Below are 23,232 nucleotides of genomic sequence, written 5' to 3'. Positions count from 1 at the left end.
CTGTGTGTCACTCCTTATTCCTCCCCTGCCAAAGGGGTCTTCCCACCCGTGTCACCTCTTCCAGAGAGCCAAGTCCAAGCATGTTCAAACCCCTTCTACAAAAATACCCAGCAACACAGCACACTTCCTGTCGCCAGCTCCATAACCAAGCTACATTTGCGGTCTCTGGAAGCAGACAGAATGGGCAGGGTACCACCTCTCCCCAGGGAGACCTGGGTGACCTCCAGCAAACACCCTATCCTCCGCATCTTCAGCTTCCCCATCTGTATGATAAGGAGACTGATATCTACCTCATAGGATGGTGTGTGTACTCTGTGTCTTAAAGAAAATCATGCTGGGACTTCCCTGGTGGTCCAGTGGTTAAGACTCTGCACTCACAATGCAGGGGGCCCGGGTTCGATCCCTGGTCAGGGACCTAGATCCCACATGCCGCAACTAAGATCCCGCATGTTGCAACCAAGACCCGGCGCCGCCAAATTAAAAAAAAAAGAAATGGATCTGTTAACTTGACGCAATGTGTTGCCTGCAGTGAACACTCATTAAATTGTAGAAGTTCTTATTGTGTTTGAGGGTATTTTGTTTTTACTGCCACAGAGACTTAGCAGACTATCACATGTCCACAAAGGTGCTTTGTGTCCACCTAGAGGGGTGGGATACGGAGGGTGGGAGGGAGACACAAGAGGGAGGAGATACGGGGATATATGTGTATGTATAATTGATTCACTTTGTTATACAGCAGAAACGAACACACCACTGTAAAGCAATTATACTCCAATAAAGATGTTAAAAAAATAAAATAAAATAAAACATCAATAACCATATACACATAGAAAATTCTATTTTCACAGTTATTTTCCTATATTTTCACCCATACTCATAAAATTTAAATGTCCTCAACTGACATAAATGGTTATTAGTAGTTATTAAGTTTATTTAGCATTTTATGGTGAATCTTTAACAAGAAATAACAGCATTAGATAAAGAAAGCTCAAAACATATGCCAGCCTCTCCCAGCCCAGCACAACCGCTTTCAAAGCCTTCAGGAACCATAAATGCATTTATCATCGTTCTTAACAGCATCCTTGCCAGCATGCCTGTTCTATTACAGATGTGGAAAAAATAAACACATCAAAAACAATACAAATAAAATAAAATGGACAAGTCCACTGTAAATACATTCAGGTCCATGCGAATTTGTAAGGCATACACGCAAAAACCTTTAAGTAGTGGCCCCTCCACCTCTGAAGCAGGCAGAGAAAAGCAGTTGTGAAAATCTCATACAAGAATAGAGACATTTCAAATTTAACTATGAAATGAGGCTTTAAAGACCGATGATTTCACAGATGAAGGGAAAGGGAGCCTCGTTTATGCACGTGGCCCCAAATGACACAGCAGAGCCTGGACCACAACAATGGCTGCCCAGCCCCCAGCCTTAAGGATCCCACATTGAAATGCAAATTAAAAGACTCAACTATACAAATTACTGGACAAGGAAGTGGGAGGGAGGAGGAAGTGTGGTAGATAGAAAAATGGCCCACAGAGACGTTCACATCCAAATCCCAGAACCTGTGAGGATGCTCCCTTACACGGCAAAGGGGGCCAGTGCAGATGTGATTAGGTTAAAGATCCTGACATGGGGGTGCTAATCCCGGGTTATCCAGGAGGGTCCAATGTAATCACAAGGTTCCACAAGAGACAACAGGAGTGTCAGAGTCAGCCAGAGATGTGACCATGGGAGCAAGGAAGGGGCCACAAGCCAAGGAGAATTGGCAGCCTCTAGAAACTGGAAAAGGCAAGGAAAGGACTCTCCCCAGGAGCCTCCAGAAGGAACAGAGCCCTGCCGAAACGCTGACTTTAGGACTTCTGACATCCAGGACTGTAAGATTATAAATTTGTGTTGTTGTAAACCCCTAAGTTTGTAGTTTGTTATGGCAGCAATAGGAAACACGTGCAGGGAGGAATGTGGAAAACAATTTAAAAGTGGTATTTTGTGGTTGATTTATTCACTGCTGAGCAGGGCTGCAAGCATTTGAACAAGTCTGAGGCTGAGGTTCCCCGATTCTTGGGTGATAGAAAAATGAGAACAATGCAGTGAACTTTTCTTAAATAAGCCCAAAAGTATTCAATGTAAAAGGCTATGCCTTATTCTGATTATGTGACCTTTCGAAGCTGCCCCTTTTTGGGGGTGGGGGGGTGAAAAAGCAGAGACGAGAAAGACCAGAGGCATCTTCTCCTTTACGAAGGATGATGATGACAGATGGCATCTGGTTTTAAAAATGTCTTTACTTGACAGAAGCACAGAGATGGCGGCCTTTCTGCAGTTTGTCTTCTTTATCTCTCTGGTCTGTTAAGATGTGGGAACACCTCTGCAAGAGAACATGGTCATCGCGCCTTCATTCACATCTTTGGAGAGAGCAGCCTTCACCTCCCTCTGGCTGGTGGGTGAACCCTTCATCGATTCCTGCCCCTCAAAGCCATTTACCTTTCTTAATAGCCTGGCTTGAAACGGCGTCACTGGGTATAAATGCACCTGCAACATGAATTTCTCAATCCTGGACCGCAGAGTCCAGCATACAAGCTTGACGTGTTATTCACGTGAAAAGTGAAATGGGAGCTTCTTTCCCAGGATGGCGTGTTGGGGGGAGTGGGGGGGGCGGGGGTAGGTTTTTTCTGGCAGAGCCGGCAGCAGCACAGAGGAAGGAAGCACATGGATCGTTTTTTCCCAAAATAAAAAATAAACACTCTGGTCTGTGCTTCACACAGCTTAGATGCATCAGAGATGTTGAAAAGCCAAAGTCATCTCCTCTGCTCAGCCTCCTGATCACCCTAAAAACGGCTGCCCAGGAACGTAAGGAAAGAAGGGTGGCTCGTAAGTCATACAGGAGGGCTTCCATTTACACCAAGATCATTAATAACACTGATGGTGACGATACTACAGACGAAGATGATGATGGTGGTGGTGGTGAGGGTGATGGTGATAGCGATGATGATGAGGGTGATGACGCTGGTAATGACAGTGGCTGACATTTACTGAGTATATTCCCTGGGCTAGCCAGTGGGCTAAAAGCTTCACACGTTCAGCTAATTCAACACTCACGACAGTCCTAGGAGGTGAAGATAAAATTTTTCCCACTGCCCTCATCAGGGTTTATAGCAGCTCAGAGTCGGCCCATACATGAGCAGCCAGTGGAGGGGCTATACAGGGCCAGAGGCCAGCCTGGATGAGAGGCCAGAATGCCACAGCCCTGCAGGGTCTCTTCCTCAAACTCTGCCCTCTCTGGGCCTCACGCTGCCCTCCTGATGGCTCCCACAAATCACAGCGTCCAGCCTGGATCCCTGACAGGCAAACGTGCCTGTGCACTCCTGAAGTCCACCAGGGTCCACAACATCATGGTAATGGATCTCTCATTCCTTACACAGAAGAACCCAAATTGAGGTAATTCCAGAAATGCAAGGTTGGTTTAACATCCAGAAAACAGATGAATGTAATTCACCAGTTTAATGGAGTAAATGATAAAAAAAGCGTATGATCATCCCAATCGGTGCAGAAAAAGAATTCAATGAAATGTAACTCCTATTCAGGGAAAAACAAAAAAACCTACTTGACTACTCTGACATTGGGGGGTGGGGGGGACACTACAGTCCCTCAGCCCATTTCAAAGATGGAAACACAGAGGCCTCCAGAGGAGTCATGGCTTGCTCAAGGAGGCACAGCAAATGACGGCAGCCCTGGGACCCTGGGGTGTCCCTTCCAGACTGTCAACACCACACCACTCTTCCTGACCCAAGCCTTCACCATCTCTCATTGAGATGAAAAATAATACTTCAGCTGGTTTCCTATACAAAATCTTCTCTCCATCACCAAAGTTACCTTCCTTAAATCTTACTCCAAAACACTACGTGGTTTCTCTTGGCTTCAAAGCCCTGTGGGATCTGACTTCGGTCCACCTTTCCGATCTCGTCTCCGCCCCCCACTCCCCCTCTTCAGCTCCCCTTCCCCCCACCCCAGGCCTATCACAAGCTGCTCCTGCCACTAGGAATGCCCCTCCCCCCACTCCCTCTGAAGACCCCACTTGTCTACAAGGGCTGCCTTTAACTTCACATCCTTTTCCAGATCCTTACTGAACTCTGACGTCTTCCCCAGGACCAAAAAATGGTACACGCACACCTGAATTAATTGCTTGCTTCCCAACCTTCCTATGAGCTCTGTGGCACCGCAGGGCCTTGGAGGGTTACTTATCTATATCTGTCTCTTCCTCCAGACCCAACTCCTTGGGGAAAGTAAACATTTGTTAATCACTGGATTTCCCACAGTGGCTAACACCATGCCTTGCAGGCACTCAACAAAAATTCACTGCATTTAACCAGACCACAAAGTATTCCTTCTTGTGAGGTTTGCAACAGCGTATGTGTTCCTTTTCAAAATGATCTTGACCTCCACAGACAGATCCAGGAGCCCGAGACTTATTCAATCAATAAGAAAGAGAGACACAATATTAGCTTTCCCAGCTCTGCTATGGGTTTCTTCCATCTAATGAGATAATCCACGATCAGCGCGCGGGTTCAAAGCCTCCTTAAGGCACCAAAGGCATGGGCTTGACCACACATCACTTCTCAAAATCTGCTCAGCTCCCAGCTTCTCTCCCTATTCCACACACTGTCCCCCTGAAACATGACTTCAGGATTTCAAGTAGCAATTTAAAAGTTAATTAATTCTTTTAGAAAGTCAATTTGTGAAAATTAATGGCTCTGTGATCTCATTCCCTTTGTCTTGCCATCAGTGGGGAAAAAAATGTTCAACAGCAGGCATCTTCGCAGGGCTGGGGAAAATGCAGACCCTGTCCTTAAGGGGACGGAGCATGGACCCTGGCTGTGCCCCCCACAGGGCCTGCTTCTGAGGGGCTGTCTGTCTTGCTCTCCTTGAGTTTCACAAGCCCAACACATGTTTATCTAGTCCATGCCAAGCACAGACATACAGCGTTTCCCAAGCCTCTATCTGGCGTCTGCTCTGGTCCAGCAGTGAGCTGGTGCTGCAGAGAAGAGCTGAGCACAATGCAGCCCCAGGGAGTAAAGTCACCCCGCAGCCTGGTCTCTAAGGAGCAACCTTTTCACATATTGGACCCATTCAGGAAAAACAGTGTAGAAAGAATCAGAAAACACTTATGCACAACCTTTGAACTTGACTCTGGGCAGGGGGCAGCTCCCACCCTACATCAGAGCTAGGGGCTGGGCTTCCTAAATTTTATTGTAAAAAAGAGACTGGCACCCACTCAATTACCAGCTTCTATGACCCACAGCCCAGTCCTTCCACTTCTCTGATTTGGGGGCAGGCGACTCAGGCAGGGTTAGAGCCTCCCAGAGGCCTGAGCCATGGTGACCCTCAGCACTGCTTTCACCATCAGCCTTACTTTTGCCCAGCACCTAACAGTACCTGGCACACAGCAGGAACTCTAACGTGGATGGAAGCAAGGAAAAGGAACAGGATAGGGAAGGGAAAGGAAGGAAGATCCTCAGAGCCTGGTTCTAAGGATGCTGCTACAAGTGTTGTCTCTAATATTTTTTAAAGATAAAACAAATAAAAAGTAAAATACTTAGGAACAAACTTAACTAAGGAGGTCAAAGACTTGCATACTGAAAACAACAGACCAATGCAGAAAGAAATTAAAAGATACAAATACATGGAAAGTCATCTCATGTTCATGGACTGGAAGACTTAATATTGTTAAGATGTCAATGCTACCCAAAGAGATCTACAGATTCAATGCAATTCCTATTAAAATCCCAATGACAGGGACTTCCCTGGTGGTCCAGTGGTTAAGACTCCAAGCTTCCACTAAAGGGAGCATGGGTTCGATCCCTGGTCAGGGAGCTAAGATCCCACAGGCCACATGGTGTGGCCCAAAAATAAATAAATAAAAGAAACCCTTCTCTAGAGCGAGCACTCGCCCATTTAAAAAAAAAAAAAAAAATCCCAATGACATTTTTGCAGAAATAGAAAAATCCATCCCACAGGAGCCCAAATAGTCAAAACAATATTGAAAATGAACAAAGTTGGAGGCCTCACACTTTCTGATTTCAACACATACTACAAAGCTCTGGTAATCAAAACTGTGTGGCATATACAGACATACAGACTAATGGGATAGAATAAAGAGCCCAGAAATAAACTCTCACATATATGGTTAAATTATTCTGACATGGGTGCCAAGACCTGGAGAAAAGACAATCTTTTCAACAAATGGGGTGTTGGAAAAAACTGGTATCTGTATGCAAAAGAAGGAAGAATCATTCACAAAAAGTAACTCAAAACGGATAGAAGACGTAAACATAAAAGCTAATAAAACTGCAAAGCTCTTAGAAGAAAACACACGAGAAAAACTTCATGGCACTGGATTAGGCAGAAATTTCTTGGCTATGACACCAAAAGCACTGGCAGCAACAACAATGACAAAAAATAGATGTGGACTTCATCAAAATTAAAACCTTTTGTGCATCCAAAGGAAACTATCAAAAGAATGAAAAAGCAACCCACAGAATGGGAGAAAATATTTACAAATCCTGTATCTGATAAAGAATTGATAACCAAAATATATAAGGAATTCCTACAATTCGATAATAAAAAACAACGTAATTCAAAAATGGACAAAGGTCTTGAATAGACGTTTCTCCAAAGAAGATACACAAATGGCCAATAAGCACATGAAAAAATGCTCAACATCACTAGTCAAATCAAAAACTACGAGATAGCAACGAAGACCCAATGCGGCCAAAAATAAATAAAGTAAATAAATCAATTTTTAAAAACTACGAGATATCACTGCACATTCACTAGGATGGCATTTTTTTTTTTAATAGAAAAGAAAAAGTATTGGTCAAGATGTGGAAAAATTGGAAACTTTATAATATTGCTGGTGGGAATGTAAAATGGTACAGCCACTGTGGAAAACAGTTTAATGTTTCCTCAAAACGTTAAACTTAGAATTACCATATGATCCAGCAATTACACTTCTGGGTATATAGCCAAAAGAAGTGAAAGCAGGGACCTGAACAGATATTTGTACGGCCATGTTCACCGCAGCATTATTCACAATGGCCAAAATGTGGAAACAACCCAAGAGTCCACCAACAGATCAAATGTGGTCTAAACGTACAAAGGAATATTATTCAGTCTTAAGAAGGAGGGAAATGCTGACACAGGATACCTTGAAGACACTATGCTAAGTGAAGGAAGCCACACACAGAAGACCAGATATTCTATAATTCTTCTTACATGATGTGCCTAGAATTCTTAACATTCATAGAGACAGAAGGTAGGATGGTGGTTGCCAAGGGCTGAGGAGGAGGGCAACGGGGGTTAGTGTGTAATGGGTGGAGAGTTTCAGTTGCGGAAGATGACGAAGTTCTGAAGATGGAAGGGGGTGACGGCTGCAAAACAATGTGAATGTGCTTAATGCCACAGAACCGTACACCCAAAAATGGTAAATTTATGCTATGTCTATTTTACCATAATAATAAAAAAAGATGCAATGAATAAAAAGAAAGATTGCTGAAGTAAATGAGGAAAATTCCCAGTGGACCCAGCATCCCCCATTTCTGTGAGCTGTGCAACATACAAACTCCCCAGTGGGTGTAGCAGCTTCCCTTACCTGGTTCAAAACATCAGGTTCAAACTAGAAGGAGAAATGTAGGAAAACTAGAGGTGATGGGCTCAAGGTCAGAAAATGCCTCCAGCTGCATGCATGAGTGTGGGTCTGACAGAATACCCACATTTCTGAAAAGGGCACCACTTTCAAAGTCACAAAGTTACTTCTCTGGGGATCATCTCTTTCTTTCCTAGGAATGGAGAGATTGTTTTCTCTGCCAATAAAATTCCCTGTGGCAAGATTTCATGCAATGTTGGATATTAGAATCACTGAACTCATGCAAATAATTAAAGAAATGGTGCAGGGGCATAGCAAGATACAGGAACCGTCTTTGGTTATTCATTATTTCTTTTTGCCTTTTGTATGGAAACAGGTGTGAGGGATGGCAAAGATAAGATAGTGAAAAGAAATACATAAAAGAGTCTTCCGTCAAATTCTCACTGAACTGACAGACACAATTCAAAGATATTTTAATACCTTGCTTTAGAATAAAGTATCATTGAAGCCTTATCCACAACGAGGCAGAAACTATCTCATTTCTGTCTGGTCCAAAGGGTCGCAGTGCCCCAAATACGCAGGTTTCTTAGGAAATATACTGGTCGTGGATGAGTCTGGGCTTTATTGCTTTTCCGTGACACGAAAAATGAGTCCACCTTTCCACACTTTTGTCTTTCATAACGTCAGTGCCAGGGGAGAAGACCACTGACTTCATTATTGATGGTCTTTGCAAATCCACCCACAAATCAGAAAAGATTTAGCTGACCTGAATATTATCTCTTTTTGCATTTCATTTTGCTCAGCGGCAAAGAGATGCAGAGGAGAGATGGGGGAGAGATCTAAACTCTTTAATCATCCTTCTTCAGGCAGAAAGGTTACTGCAATTTGGGAAAATATATGCCAGTGAAACAACCCGGCTCTTACCCACCCCATGCCCCCTCCACCACCCACTCCCACCCCAGCCGTGGAGACCTTACAGTGACCTCACCCCACAGGGCTGGGCAAAAACCATGAGGCTTCCTTCAGACGGCACTGCAGACCCACCAGCCACGTGGGATGTGAGCCCAGGGCACTGGACAACCAGGGGCTGGTCTAGCGAGGTTCCCGATGGGGAAGACAGGAGCTTGGAGCCCTCCGACGCACGTCTTATTTCTCTGCTACAGACCTGGCCAGGACTTGCAACTTCCTCCCACTGGTCAAACTGGTTCTACCTAAAGGGCACAGTGAAAACACACACAGGCCTGGGGGCCTGGGGAGACAGAAATGAGCCAGGTCCCCTCCACCGGGGACACACCATAAACAAGGAGAGGAGAATGGAGCTTAGTCCTGTTCACCTGTGATTCTCAACGATAAGGTCTCTTTGACACAAGCCCCAATTCCTCTTACTGGGCTTAAGCTTTGATTGGTTTTGCAGAATGAGGCCATGCCTTCTCCTCTCGTTTTTTCAAATCTAATATTAGCAGTGATGAATAAAGGGGAAAGACAAAAGGAACATTCCAGAAGGCTAATTTGTTTTTCTTCATGGCCCAAAATAATAATATCACAAATAAAGCTAGCAGTCAACCTGGGGGAAGCCTTTGTCATTGTGCAAATGTAAGCAGAGGGGTTCCCAGGCCACCGTACCACAGGGTCACCACAGCCCTCACCCCACCCCAGGACTCTGTCCCAAAGCCTACTTCTGTCTGGAATGCCCTTTCTTCCCCTTCTTCACCTGGCTTGGCCCTCCACTTCATCCATCACACGTAAGGAAAGCTTCCCCATCACTTCTCACCCAATGAGGGAGTTACTGGGTGAGAAGCACCCTCACAGGAGCTCAACAGTGCCCTCTGCCCACCCTGACGAAGCGCCCACTTGCTACTCACTGCAGGAAGCACGTGTCACTTAACAGGTATCCAATAAATGCTTGTCACGGGGAGCCTGAAGAAGGGCCCCTCCTCTGGCTTCCCATTCCATGAGTTCTTCTAAAATACCACAGGACGGTTTACCCCTTCACCTCTCTGCTCTCCAACTCCTGCCACACCCGCCCTCCATCAGTTCCATCACTGCATCCTCGCTTCACACTGCCTGGCGCCCAGAGTGACACCAATGTTGATCGAGTGAATCATTTAACAAATCAACACAGGTTTTCAAGGCGGCAAAACTACTACTTGAATCCCAAATCCGCTGGAAAACACTGCAGCTTCGTTTGCATTTATCTCATTAGAAACTAAGGACCAGACTGGGGTCTTAGCCGGCAGAGACAGCTTCTAACACCTCCGTTCTAACAGCCTCACCCAGGAGGCGTGTCCTGGAGGTCTGACCACACGCTCAGAATAAGCATAGTTTCACTTGGGCAAATGGCGCCAATGATCCTGCCCAGGGCACCTGCACACTCAGGCCCGTTAGCAAACCACACGCCCTGGACGGGCTGTGAGGGGCAGCAAGACTGAGCAGGTCTCTCTTGGCTCTGGGTGTGGAAAAGATGCTGCCCGGCGACCCAGCCCCTCACTGGTCACCCTTGTGTGAACCTCGTCGAGAAGAAGAGGCCTGAATGGAGAGTGTCCGTCCCAGCACTGCCTTGAAGGAGGGAGCTGAGGGTCCTGACTTGGCCAGACCTGGGCCACCTGCCTCTCGTGTCTGTCTTCTCAGGTGTGTAGATGAATCTGATGCAAAGGCCCTGCTCCAGCCGAAGCCATCAAGTGTGAGGTTCAAGTCCCCTAAGGACACAGGACCACCCTTCCCTTAATCTCTTGACCAATTTGCCCTCCATGGACGGTGCACAGATGGGGAGAAGGCAGCATGTTCACTGAGGGGGTGTTTACAGGTGGGCTGCCTTTCACAAAGCAGACCCCAGCACGTGCTCACAGACCTTTTGTGACGTGGACCCGCAGGCAGGACTGCAGATCGAAGACGAGGCGGTAAACAAACCAGGGCCCAAGGGGAGGGTCTCCCCCACGCGCCCAGTCACTGCTCAGAGCTCTCCTCTGCCCCAGACCCGCCTGCCAGGAGCGGCTTTAGGCCCAGATGGCACGAGCCTCTGTCCTCCCCATCAGGCTGCTAAGCCCACACCTGGCCAGACCTTCATGCTCTTGAACGTGGCTGTAAGTCCACAGAACCCCCAGCAAGGCCGAGGCAGGGTGCCTTCCCAGCAGAACTGACTACATACTTTTCCGAGCCCAATGCAAAGAAAAGCGTGAAGTCCCTTATTCAAAAATGATTAAAAATTTTAAGACAATTAGGATGGCTATTATCTTAAAAATAAAAAAAAGGCAAGTGTTGGTAAGGAGAGACTGGGCCCCCTGTGCACCGCTGGTGGGAATATAAAATGGTGCAGCTGCCGTGGAAAAGTTTCGTGGTCCCTTGAAAAATTAAATATATGATTAACACCTGACCCAGCAATTCCATTTCTGGGAATATATCCAGAAGAACTGAAAGCAGGGACTTGAACAGGTATTTGTATAGCCATGTTCATAGCAGCAGTATTCACGATAGCCAAGAGGTGCAAAAAGTCCAAGTGCCCATCAGTGGACGAGCAGATAAGCAAAACGTGGTCCATCCGTACAATGGAGTATGATTCAGCCTCAAAAAGGAAGGGAATTCTGACACATGAGACAACATGGATGACCCTTGAGGACATTATGCTAAGTGAAATAAACCAGTCACAAAAGGACAAACATTGTATGATCCCACTTATATGGCGTGTTCCCGGAGTAGTCAAACTCACAGAGACAGTAGGTGGTTTCCAGGGGCTGGGGAGCAGGGTACAGTGCTTAATGGGTACAGAGTTTCAGTTTGGGAAGATGGAAAAGTTCTGGAGATAGATGGGGATGATGGTTACACAGCAGTGTGGATGTACTTAATGCCACTAAACTAGACACCTACAAATGGCTAAATTCATCAGTTTTACGGTATGCACCTTTTTACCATAATTTTTTTAAAAAAGAAAGAAAAAGAAGTAAGTGCAAGGTCTTGTGTCACTGCACAGGTTTCGGGCCTATGGGTCTGGCTCCGCTCCCAAGGAGGGTTCTTTTTCCAGGACGAAGCTGCCCCATTTCGCAAAGGCAGTGCCTCTCCAGCAGAGCTCCTGCGACCCTGACTGCGATGTTATATTTTAATAGTCATTTCAATTGACTACAAAAATACTGCCTCACATAATAAAATTGCTTTTGCACCACGGTAGAAATACTTAGCAAGAGATGAGCAATACCTAGCAAGAGGCTATAAAAACCTATTTGCTTGCTTATAGAGTTGCTGGACAAAAGCAGAAGATAAAGGGAAGACAGGAGAGAATCCACCCCAGGATACGCACGCAACAGTGTGTCCGCCACCACACCCAGCAGACAGGATCCACTCAGTATTTTCTTATAATGCACTGAACAAAAAACTGAACATCTCCCCACCATTTCTACTTGTTTCATTTTTAACTTTTACAGCTCCATCACATCTGACATCAGAAAACACTCATTTCCCAGCAATTCCCTGTTGTTCCCTGTCACTCACCACAGCAGGCTCTAGATAATACCACACCTGACCCCTGAGAAACGACAACACCCACCAACCCCAAAATATTTCCTCCACCAAAGCAGTTTCCCAGGAAAAATTCCAACTGCAACTGAGGTATATCCTAGCACACTGCTCCCATGAGGGCTTTGCCGCAAAGGCTTCCAGTGAGAAAGATGGGGGCTCACCAGCACCACGATGATCACCACTAACAATACCGACACCAACACACCAGCACCACCTCCACCACCATCATGGTGACCACCATAGCTAAATTTCACTCTGCACTTACTAACACCAGACACTCCATTTAAGACTCCACGTACTGGACCTCCCTGGTGGCGCAGTGGTTAAGAATCCGCCTGCCGATGCAGGGGACACGGGTTTGAGCCCTGGTCCGGGAAGATCCCACCTGCCGCGGAGCAACTAAGCCCGTGCGCCACAACTACTGAGCCTGCGTTCTAGAGCCCGCAAGCAACAACTACTGAAGCCCGTGCTCCGCAACAAGAGAAGCCACCGCAATGAGAAGCCCGCGCACCGCAACGAAGGGTAGCCCCCGCTCGCCGCAACTAGAGAAAGCCACGCGCACAGCAACGAAGACCCAACGCAGCCAAAAATTAATTAATTAAAAAAGACTCCACGTACTTCCTCACTTCACCCCACACTAAGATGTCGGTACTAACTGCGTCCCCATTTCTTCGTATAAAGCTCTGAGCAAAGAACTGGGAAGGAGGGTGTGCTGCGTAACTGACCACCATGGGCATCATGTGACCTCTGGCTGGGAGAACGCCCTCCCTGGCTGTTCAAACAAAGAGCAACTGTGCTGCCGCCTCACAAACAAGGGCTGGGGAGCGCCTGCTCTATAGCTGGCCGCACTGTGCTGCAAAGGGACAAGGACAATCGGGGACAGCATCAAAGGCCCCACCTCCCTTACTCCAGAGCGCTGTTGAGACATCATGAAATAACGATGTCATTCATCCCACGAACAGAACCCTAGTCTAGAGGAGAAACTTCCTCCCCATGTCACACCTGGCTAGGCTTCCCCTGCAAGCAAGCACTCACCGGAACCCCAAAGACTACCAGCCCGTCCAGCAAACGAGGAATGTTTACCGCCCAAGGTACCAGGTGAGCACCACGGGGCAGGTGGAGACCCACAAGGCGAGCAAGACAAGATTCGTCCACCCTGAAGAGCTCCGCATCTCAAATAATCTCCCTGCAGCCAGAAACGGAGCCGTGACTGATACACACCCCGCCATAGACCTGTGATGGGAAGCCAGGTCTCCAAACGACACAACCAGCAAAAACTGTAATGAGAGCTATTCAACCATGACCATGGAACAGTCTCTCAAGGGTGACCTAATACAGTTACCTCAAGACTTGACAAGGGAGGTATTACTACTACCATTCCCATTTCACAGGTAAAGAAGCAGAGGCACAGAGGTGTTCAGCTGCCTGCTCAAAGTCACAGAGCTAGAAGGAGGGGAACATCGCGTTTTGGAGCCAGGAGTCAGACGCTGGCGTGTGTGTTGCTACGAAACATCCGGGTGACATTCTAAAGGAGCACCACCCACACGGGCAACCGGACACGGCTCTTCCTCCCTGGCTGCTCTCCCTCTGGTGCTGCCTGAATAGCTCTCATAAAACCAGGCGGAGAGATGTCAAAACAAAAGTCACACAAAGTATCATCTAATATCACACAAAGACTGTCACAAGCAAACCTTGTCACCAAGTCCTTATTAGGTGAAATATTCTCTAGTAATATTTTTCCCTCCAGATCCTTCCCGCATCCGTCAAACTGCTACATTTTCCTAACATGAATTTATGGTCATTGCACAAAAAAGACATTCAATACCCCACGCTCTCATCACACAAAGAGATTCATCCGTGTCCCAGTTCTGCCCTGCTCCTCTGAAGTAAAACAGGGGAGCACCGATGGTCTGGGGAGAGGAGGGGTTTACAAGGATGGATCCCATCCATCATAGGAACATTCCTCACCCACCTACCTATTCAGGACCGCCTTGTGCAGTTGCTAGGTTGTTGACTGCACAAGGGTCAGGGCCGAAGGGCATATGTGGGAGGGAGGCCTGGGTGAGGGTCACGGGTTCTGGCGAGCACACCCGCTGGGTGTGCTTCCCGCCGGCACCAGCAATGCCTCAGCCGCTCTGATGACCAGGTGCGGAGACACAAGCCACACAGGCACACAGCCTCCACCTCAGGACGGCGGACAGGGGCAAGGGTCCCTTGTGAGGGAGAGGATGGAATATCAAAGGACCAGAAGAGCTGATACACTTGCAGGGCCAGCAAGTTTGGGGTTAATCGTAGCTGAATAGCTGGATGCAGGGATCACGGGTTGCGTAAGAGGCTAAGACTCCGGGGAAACGGGGCCTCTGGTCCAGTGTGCTGGCCCTCAGACCCGGGCACTGGAACCTTCTTGCTCCATCTCTGGTACTGGAGGGCCCTCTCCCAGTCTCCAGGGCATCATCCTTGATCCTGCGGCAGGTAGGAAAGGTTTAACATGTATATATAGTTTATACACACTTTTTAGTTTTTAATACTAGATATAATAAATCTATACTAAAGATAAAATTTATATATATTTTTTTTTAGTTTTTACGCTAGGGAAGGTTGGAGACCGTTTCATCTTTAATAAGCAGCAGTGCCACCCTAGATAAATAGACGTACGAGTCTCCTCTTTTTTTAAGAGTTTAATGATGCCAGGGAAGGGGGCATGTCTGTGGCAAACTATTTTCCACTCAAATCCTGAGTTATGCTGGATGCTTTCACTTCTTCCTCCCTTCCAGTATCATAAGAATCTTAGAGTCAACGCTTGCAATCTTTCTCTGGATAGTTATACTTTTCGATAGGCGGCACCCCGTTTTTATTTGAAGTGCTCTTATTTATTTATTTATCTTTTTTTTTTTTTTTTGGCTGCATCGGGTCTTTGTCGCGGCAGGCGGGATCTTTGGTCGTGGCGCGTGGGCTTCTCTCTAGTTGTGGTGTGGGAGCTCCAGAGTGCGTGGGCTCTGTAGTTGTGGCACGCAGGCTCTCTAGTTGAGGCGCTAGGGCTCAGTAGTTGTGGCCGCGCAGGCTTAGTTGCCCCGTGGCATGTGGGATCTTAGTTCCCCAGCCAGGGATCAAACCGGCGTCCCCTGCATTGCGGGGAGGATTCTTTACCACTGGACCGCCGGGGAAGTCCCAATGGCGCCACCTTTAGGCCGCTGCGTGGGATGGGCGTGTAAATGAACGTCTTGCCTAACGTCCACTGTCACCTTGTGTGCATTTGTCACTCTTCTACATCTAACCCATGCAAAACATGTATGCTTTTTAAAATCTGTAAATAAAAATAACCTTAGCAAATACATAACGTGTGTAGGGACCTGGGCTCCTGCCTCACCTTCTCGTGAAGCACAGTGGGTTCCCCTGCACTATGCGCAAGAGTACAGGGCCATCCCGTGTCCAGGTGGTCCCCACCCTGGAGCCTGGCGGGATGCACACCGGGCAGAGGCACAGGGTCGGGGAGGGGAGGGGAGGGGAGGTTACAGAGACCCAGGTACCTCAGGTACCACATCCCTGGCCACTCAGGTGGGGGCTATCAGTGCTCAGGATGCAGGGCGCCCCTCCCAAAGGCTGCCTGCTCCTCTGCGGGGCACCCTGCCGGAAAACACCTGGGACGTTCCACCCAGGCTGACCGCAACCAGTGACAGGCTGACGCTAGAACACAGAAGGCCAGGCCGGGGGCCTCAGGAGGATCAGGTCCCGGGATTCTTCGCACTGGGAGTTTCTTCACCTGTCCTGTCTGCTTTCCGGTTGACCTTCAGGCCTCTCCTGAGAGCACCCTCACTCAACCACTTGACCAGAATCCTGTCCTCAGGCTCTGCTCCTAAGGTACCAGCTTAGAAACGGGAGTACCCCTGACCAAGAGTCACCAAGGGAATTCTAACTTCTACAGATTCCCAAGGCAAGAGAAAGTCCAAGCATGGGCCAAGAGGAAGTGAGAGAGAAGGAGAGAGGAGAGGAGAGGAGAAGGAGGGAGGGGGAGGAGAGAGAGAGAACTGAGCTCAATTTTTTTTTTTTTTGATGTTGGGGGTAGGAGTTTATTAATTAATTTATTTATTTTGCTGTGTTGGGTCTGCATTTCTGTGCGAGGGCTTTCTCTAGTTATGGCAAGCGGGGGCCACTCTTCATCGCGGTGCACGGGCCTCCCACTATCGTGGCCTCTCCCGCTGCGGGGCACAGGCTCCAGACACGCAGGCTCAGTAGTTGTGGCTCACGGGCCCAGTCGCTCCACGGCACGTGGGATCCTCCCAGACCGGGGCCCGAACCCGTGTTCCCTGTATTAAAAGGCAGACTCCCAACCACTGCGCCACCAGGGAAGCCTGAACTGAGCTCAATTTTTAAAACAAACCCAGAGAGGTTAAGTAACTTGTCTGCAGTCCCACAGCTTAGAAACGGCAGTGTCAGGAAAGCAAAGCCCTAACCACCACTCCCCAGAGCCTCTCAAAAGTGTCCATGTGATCTCCACCAACCCCGAGTGCAAATTTTAACAAGGATAATAAAACACAACATAAAACTTGAAATGAGTATTGATAACCAACAGTGAAAAGCACTTGAGGCATTTTATTTCCTCATTCCATAGATCAGGAGTCAGCAACCCTAACCCACAGGCCAGTCTGGCCTGGTGCCTGTTTTTGCAACTCAAGTTTTATTTACTGGCAGTATAATGATAGAGTTGAGTAGAGTTGCCCCAAAGCACCCACACCAGGGTTTGGAGAATATGCTCAAGGACTCCGGGCCCAGGGAACATCTCACCCCGCCATCCTCAGGCGACAAGGACCCAGGAGGCACCGCCCCCCTCCCAGCGCACCCTGCAGGTTCCTTCCCACAGGACAGGACAGCTGACCTGCTCCGATAAAACACACCCAACAGCAAGGACGGCCTTCCCCTGTGCCTCACGAAGACGAGGAGTACCCCTCCCCTGGCCCCAAATATAACCGCACTCGACGTATGGTATATTATAAAACAATTTTTTTCTACGATGTAGTCTTTTCTGTTTCCAAGGGGGCACCTCCCTTCAACCTTCAGGTCCTCCCTACAAGGACCCCGACAGGGAGCTAACGCTTCCTGCACAGCCATCACCGCGTGTGCAGGGCATGTGCTGGGCACCACGACAGCCTGAGGGGGGCAGGTCGCCAGGACCCACAAAGGGGAGGACACAAACCTCAGAGACTGGGACGAACAGACTTCCGAGATGGCCACCACGATCCCGCCTCCTGCGGGCCCCACCCGCGTGGTCCCCTCCCTGTCAGTGTCATGCTGGACCTAGCGACTGACTTCCAGCCAATAAAACACAGCAGGCGATGGACGTTACTTCTGTGCTTAGGTTACAAAAGGACTCGGGCTTCCGTCTCTCTAGCTGGGTGTGTGTGTGTCTGTCTGTCTGTCTGTCTCTCTCACTGCTCACTCATTCTGATAAAACCAACTGCCATGTCTGAGCTGCCCTAAGGAGAAGCCCACGTGACAAGGGCCTCCAGCTAAAAGCCGCTGAGAGACCCCGCCCACAACAACTGTGGGCGCCTGGAAGCAGGTCCCACCCCGGCTAAACCCTGAGAGGCCCTGGACCTGACCTGCAGCCTCACGAGACAGCCTGAGCTGGAGGACCCTGCAAAGCCACATTCCTGACCCACAGAAACTGAGATAACAAACAGTATCTAAAGCCACCAAGTTTTGGTATAGTTTGTTATGCAGCTGTTGATACCTAGCACACCGGAGCGCTGGCAGAGCTGGCTCAGTCCTCTGCTTTCCAACAGCCTCCAGCCCCAAAGCTCTCCAGACACGCATACCTCTCTCCAGCCACGTCCTTGGCTCTCGCGCCCACTCAGGCTCCAGCCACGGTGCCCCTGGACCTTGCCCGTCAGGGTCACAGACATCCCAGCCACTGACACTCTCCACCTCTGTCTTCCCGCCCACTTCCTCCTGGGCCTCTACTCTCCAGGTCCCCCCCCTCTTCAGTCCTTACACCTGATGCTCCTGGGGTCCTGTGACCTGAGCCACTGCTTCTCCTCTTCCTGTGCCTAAGTCACCTCCCGCTTCCGTCACCATCTCACTGTCCATGTGATGACTCCCAACTCCATCAACGGTGCCCGCTGACTCCGGCAGAGTTTGGGTGTCCCAGAGATACTTGGCGCTCAGCCCTTCCAAACTGAGCTGATGCTCACCGTAGGAGTCAGCAGAGACCTCCTGAATGTCCGTCACCGAGTCTGTCCTTCCCCAGGACCACCCACCCAGTCACCAGCAGAGCCACCCATCCTGACCCCGCCCCCAACCAATCAGGCACAACCTCGCCTTACTTACCCTCCTCACATTCCTCCAATGCATCCACTTCTCCCAACTTCTGCTGCATCATCGCCCTTGCCCAGGCCACCATCATCTGTCACCCGGTTGGCTGCCTCAGCCACCTCATTCCCCACCTCCTCTCCTCCCTTTTTCCTGCTCTTCAAACCACTGCTTACAGGATCTTTCTAGAACAAAATCTGATGACATTACCCTCTGGGTTTAAACCCCTTAATAACTACTCACTGATCTGGGGATAAAGTCAATTCCTCAGTGAGGTTTGCAAAGACCCAGCTTAGTTATCCAACCTCAACCTGGACATCAATCCATCCTCCACCCACCCTCAAAAGGTTTCAGACTGAACGTCAACGTCCCATGCACTCTCGTGCCGCTGGGCCTTCAGATATATTGATGCTACTCCTGCCTGCCCTTCTTCATCTCATTAATTCATACCTATTCTTCAAATCACCCACGAAGATGTCACCTCTTTCAGGAAGCCTTCCTTGATAGTCCCTTCTCCCTCCCACCGTTCACCACTCTGTCCCGTGAATGCCGACTTACTTGCCACCCCCCGTGTCTATCTCGGTCCACATTGTATCCCAGGGCCCAGCCCAGTGACTGACATTTTGTAAGCACTTGGTAATTATTTACTGAATATATGAATTTAGCTAACTCATCTGCAGAGAAAAAAACTGAGGCATGCAGAGGTTGACTGGCCTAAGGTCACCCAGCTAGCAGTGGCAGAGCTGGGGTGTGACCCCGGGGAGTCTGGCTCCAGAGTCTGTGCTTCCAACCACAGAAAAACTAGCCCTTTAAAGAAAGTAAGAAGGTCAGGTTCAAAGAAGGTCTTAAACCCTTTGCTTGTCCATTTTTAATGATGATTTCTAGTTGAAAAAGGAAAGGAAGTGAGTATTTTTTAGGATAGTAATTAAAATCACAAGTGCTCACGAAAACTGAAAAAATCCATATTGAGGTTGTAAAACACATAATCTATTTAAGTATTTTCTGGAAAGAAACACCTTGTAAATAAACACCCAGAACTTCCCCGGTGGCGCGGTGGTTAAGAATCCACCTGCCAATGCACGGGACACGGGTTCAGTCCCTGGTCCGGGAAGATCCCACATGCTGTGAAGCAACTAAGCCCGTGCGCCACAACTACTGAGCCTGCGCCCTAGAGCCCGCAAGCCACAACTACTGAGCCCGCGCACCCAGAGCCCATGCTCCACAACAAGAGAAGCCACCGCAATGAGCAGCCTGCACACCGCAACGAAGAGTAGCCCCCGCTCGCCGCAACCAGAGAAAGCCTGCGTGCAATAACAAAGACCCAACACAGCCATAAATAAATAAATACATACATACATACATACATACATATACACCCAGCCAGAGGAATCATCAGCTATCCCTTGCTTTCTATTACAAGCTTCCCCAAAGGACAGATCGTGGTTATCTTTTAATGAATTTTTGTAATGCTGAGTGTATTTACAGGAAGAATAAGCAGGATGTCATGTCTCTGCTTCATCGTAGGTCCCAGGTTCCCAGAGATGGCTGATCCCTGGAGGCCAGCTCATTCCATTAAGGCAACTTCCCGCAAATCAGAAATAAGGTGCAGATTCGTCCATTACTCTCAGATTCCAATGCTTGTAGGTCTTCCAAGATTGATTTCCACTGTAACAGCAAGCAACCCGCGTACCACTTCAACCGGAAATGAAAAGTGAGCTTCACGCCACTGGAAACAAACTAAGGAGAGAGACAGGGCCCACCAATCCTTGTGCCCATTGCTGGGACTCAGGAGGTCCCGGACGATGCGTGAGCTTAGCACTCACGTCTAAACACTCAAACAAAGCAGCTTACAAGACATGCAGAGAAGCACCAGAAGCATCTTCACGCGAGAGTTTGACCTCTTAGCACCCCACCTGCAAAGGCACTGAGAAAGGAGAGAGTTTTCCAGGAAAGGCAATTATACTCAGGTAAAATCCACACATTCTGTTTGACTCTGATTTTGCCAGAGTTCTTTATTGCTGTTGATTTGACTGATTTTGTTTTCTGTTTGTGTTTTAAAGGATGACTAGAGTTCAAACTAGCACCATAAAGTGAAATATGTCATCAGGATTTAGGTATGTGCAATCCATCCACAAAAGGTAATCTCTTTCGGATTCTGTTCAGGGCTTCTTTATACAGTGCAGGCAGCATCCTTTCATAACCACAGTACACACCCCATCAAACTTTCTCGTCCTCTCTGGTACCAATAAAAACATGAAGCTCCAAACAGTTTCTAGGAGGTTAAGCTGCTGAAACACCCTCTGGTCAGATCTCAGGGCAGATAAACCATCAAACAACATTATGAAGAATATCCTTCCAGACAAAGACCTAAGAGATGACTCTGGACCAGCAGGTCCTTGAAATATTGTGATGGAAAAATGTAAATGTACAGCTGATAATCACTTTGGTTGTTTATCCATCTGTTTGCTTTCTCATATATATGGTTTCGTGATTACATTTAATCACCCCCAAAAGAATTACCTTGGGGAGTTCACAGAGCAACATAATAGAGTCACTATAATTCAACAGACACTTTTGATTTCCTTGATAAAGAGTCAGCAATTACTGTTTGTTATCACAACTCCAGATCTTGTCAATACGATTCAAATTTTACTTGATAAACTAATTACATAAACCCTGGCCAACTACAAAAGTCCGAACGCTGAGTTACTTGCAGTGAAGCTTGTACAGGTACTTTGAAAAATTACATTGAGTGTAAAATGCCCCAGATTCCCTGTGTTTACCTAACTTGGAAAATCACCCGGCTTTGCAAGAATAAGCCGAATGGTGGCACGGATCTCCCCCTTCCTAGGGCCAGTTTATTGCACATCATTCTCAATCAGCTCCCAACAAATTAATCTACATTATGAAGCAAAATAAGTCCCTGAGTCCTCAAATGCCCCATGGTCTGCCACCATTCCTACCGACCATGCTAATTCACTGGGTCAATTTCTTGTCAGTTAAGGAAACAACAAGGAAATGTCCAAATCAGAGGCAACAATGTCACACATGTAGGACTTTCAAAGGGTTAGAAAGGCATTTGGGAGGAAGCAAAAACTGTGCCCACTTTCTTCTCCTTCTTGCCTCTCCTCCCATCTGTCTTCTCCTAGACCTACTGCCATACTAGCCCTGACCAAAGGCGAGGGCCAGCCTCCAGCTCACCCAGGCTGCTGTGAGGGCCAGCCTCTGGGCGGGACCCCCAGAGGACAAAGGGCCCAAATAAGGCAGCCTTCTTCACTCAGGAGCATGTGCTACGCTTACAGCCACCAAGAGAGGGACCCAAGTACAGAAGGGACCTCATATTATGACCTGTAGGATTATCAAACACCAAACCAAAGCATCCAGGAAGCATGGACGCAGCTACCCCAAATCCAGATCTCTGAACTCATCTATCAGAGGACACTCACCTGGTAGGTTACGGGTACATGACTACCGAATCAAGCCATTGCCAGTCGGGGGAAAATTAAAAGACAAATACATTTAAATTAAAATAAATAAAAACTCTGACATCCTTTAAACTATCAGCCAAGAAATACACCGAAAGTAAACAGGTACATGCAAGGAATCCCCAAACAAGCTTGAAAACGAACAAAAGCTGCAAGACTCACACTTTCTGATTTCAAAACTTACTACAGAGCTACAGTCACCAAAACAGTGTGGTAGCAGCATAAAGAGCCACACATAGGCCAATGGGATAGAACAGAAAGCCCAGCAATAAACCCTCACGTATGTGAACAAGTGATGTTTAGCAAGGGAGCCAAAACCAGCCAACAGAGAAAGGACAGTCTTCAACAATACTGCTGGGGACACTGACATCCACACGCCAAGGAATGCAGCTGGACCTGGATCTAACACCGCACACAAAAACCAACTCAAAAGAGATCAAAAATCCATTGACTGGGGTAAAATACACATAACATGTAAAAAAAAAAGGTAAACAGGTAGTACACCAGGGGAATCTACTTCTCCTGACAGGTTCGATCATTTGTCTTTGATTTTACACTAATGTTTTTTATTCTTTTTAAGTGGGAATTCTGCCCTTTTCGGTCACGATTTTGAACACGATCCTAATCAACAGTAACTACTTAGACCAGAAGTCTGCAAACTGTAGCCACCACCCAAATCTGGTTGGCCACCAGTTTTTGTATGGCCGTGAGCTCAAGAATGGCTTTTACATTTTTAAATAGTTGGGGGAAAAGATCAAAATAAGAATATGTCAAGGGCTTCCCTGGTGGCGCAGTGGTTGAGATTCCGCCTGCCAATGCAGGGGACACGGGTTCCAGCCCTGGCCCGGGAAGATCCCACATGCCACAGAGCAACGAAGCCCGTGCGCCACAACTACTGAGCCTGCGCTCTGGAGCCTGCGAGCCACAACTACGGAGCCCAACACGCCGCAACGACTGAAGACCACGCACCTAGAGCCTGTGCTCCGCAACAAGAGAAGCCACCGCGATGAGAAGCCCGCGCACCACAACAAAGAGTAGCCCCTGCTCACCGCACTAGAGAAAGCCCACGCCCAGCAACTTAGACCCAACACAGCCAAAAATAAATTAATTAATTTAAAAAAAAAATGCTGGAGAAGGTGTGGAGAAAAGGGAACCCCCTCTTACACTGTTGATGGGAATGTAAATGGGTGCAGCCACTATGGAAAACAGTACGGAGGTTCCTCGAAAAACTAAAAATAGAGTTACCATATGATCCAGCAATCCCACTCCTGGGCGTATACCCAGACAAAACTCTA

General features: G+C 48.0%; 1 protein-coding gene, 1 long non-coding RNA gene and 1 other non-coding gene across 4 annotated transcripts in view; 1 reads left to right on the top strand and 2 right to left on the bottom strand.

The window, feature by feature from the left end:
* The window catches only part of DOCK1 (dedicator of cytokinesis 1), a 542,215-nt gene that overhangs the window by 492,981 nt on the left and 26,002 nt on the right, over positions 1–23,232 (bottom strand). The window lies entirely within an intron of this gene.
* TRNAV-CAC (transfer RNA valine (anticodon CAC)) lies at positions 343–415 on the top strand. The gene has a single exon. It is a non-coding gene; the product is annotated as a tRNA-Val (tRNA).
* Positions 12,529–22,997, bottom strand: LOC113623532 (uncharacterized). Its single transcript, XR_003433967.1, has 3 exons — positions 22,882–22,997; positions 20,272–20,277; positions 12,529–12,573 (listed from the first exon to the last, which is right to left on the bottom strand). It is a non-coding gene; the product is annotated as an uncharacterized LOC113623532 (long non-coding RNA).

The sequence above is a fragment of the Aethalodelphis obliquidens genome, unplaced genomic scaffold (assembly GCF_003676395.1).
Source record: "Aethalodelphis obliquidens isolate GAN/ISIS:26980383/991018 unplaced genomic scaffold, ASM367639v1 scaffold11, whole genome shotgun sequence".
Taxonomy (NCBI): Eukaryota; Metazoa; Chordata; class Mammalia; order Artiodactyla; family Delphinidae; genus Aethalodelphis; species Aethalodelphis obliquidens.
The sequence above is the reverse complement of the archived record's forward strand: the minus strand, read 5'-3'. Positions and strand labels throughout refer to the sequence as shown.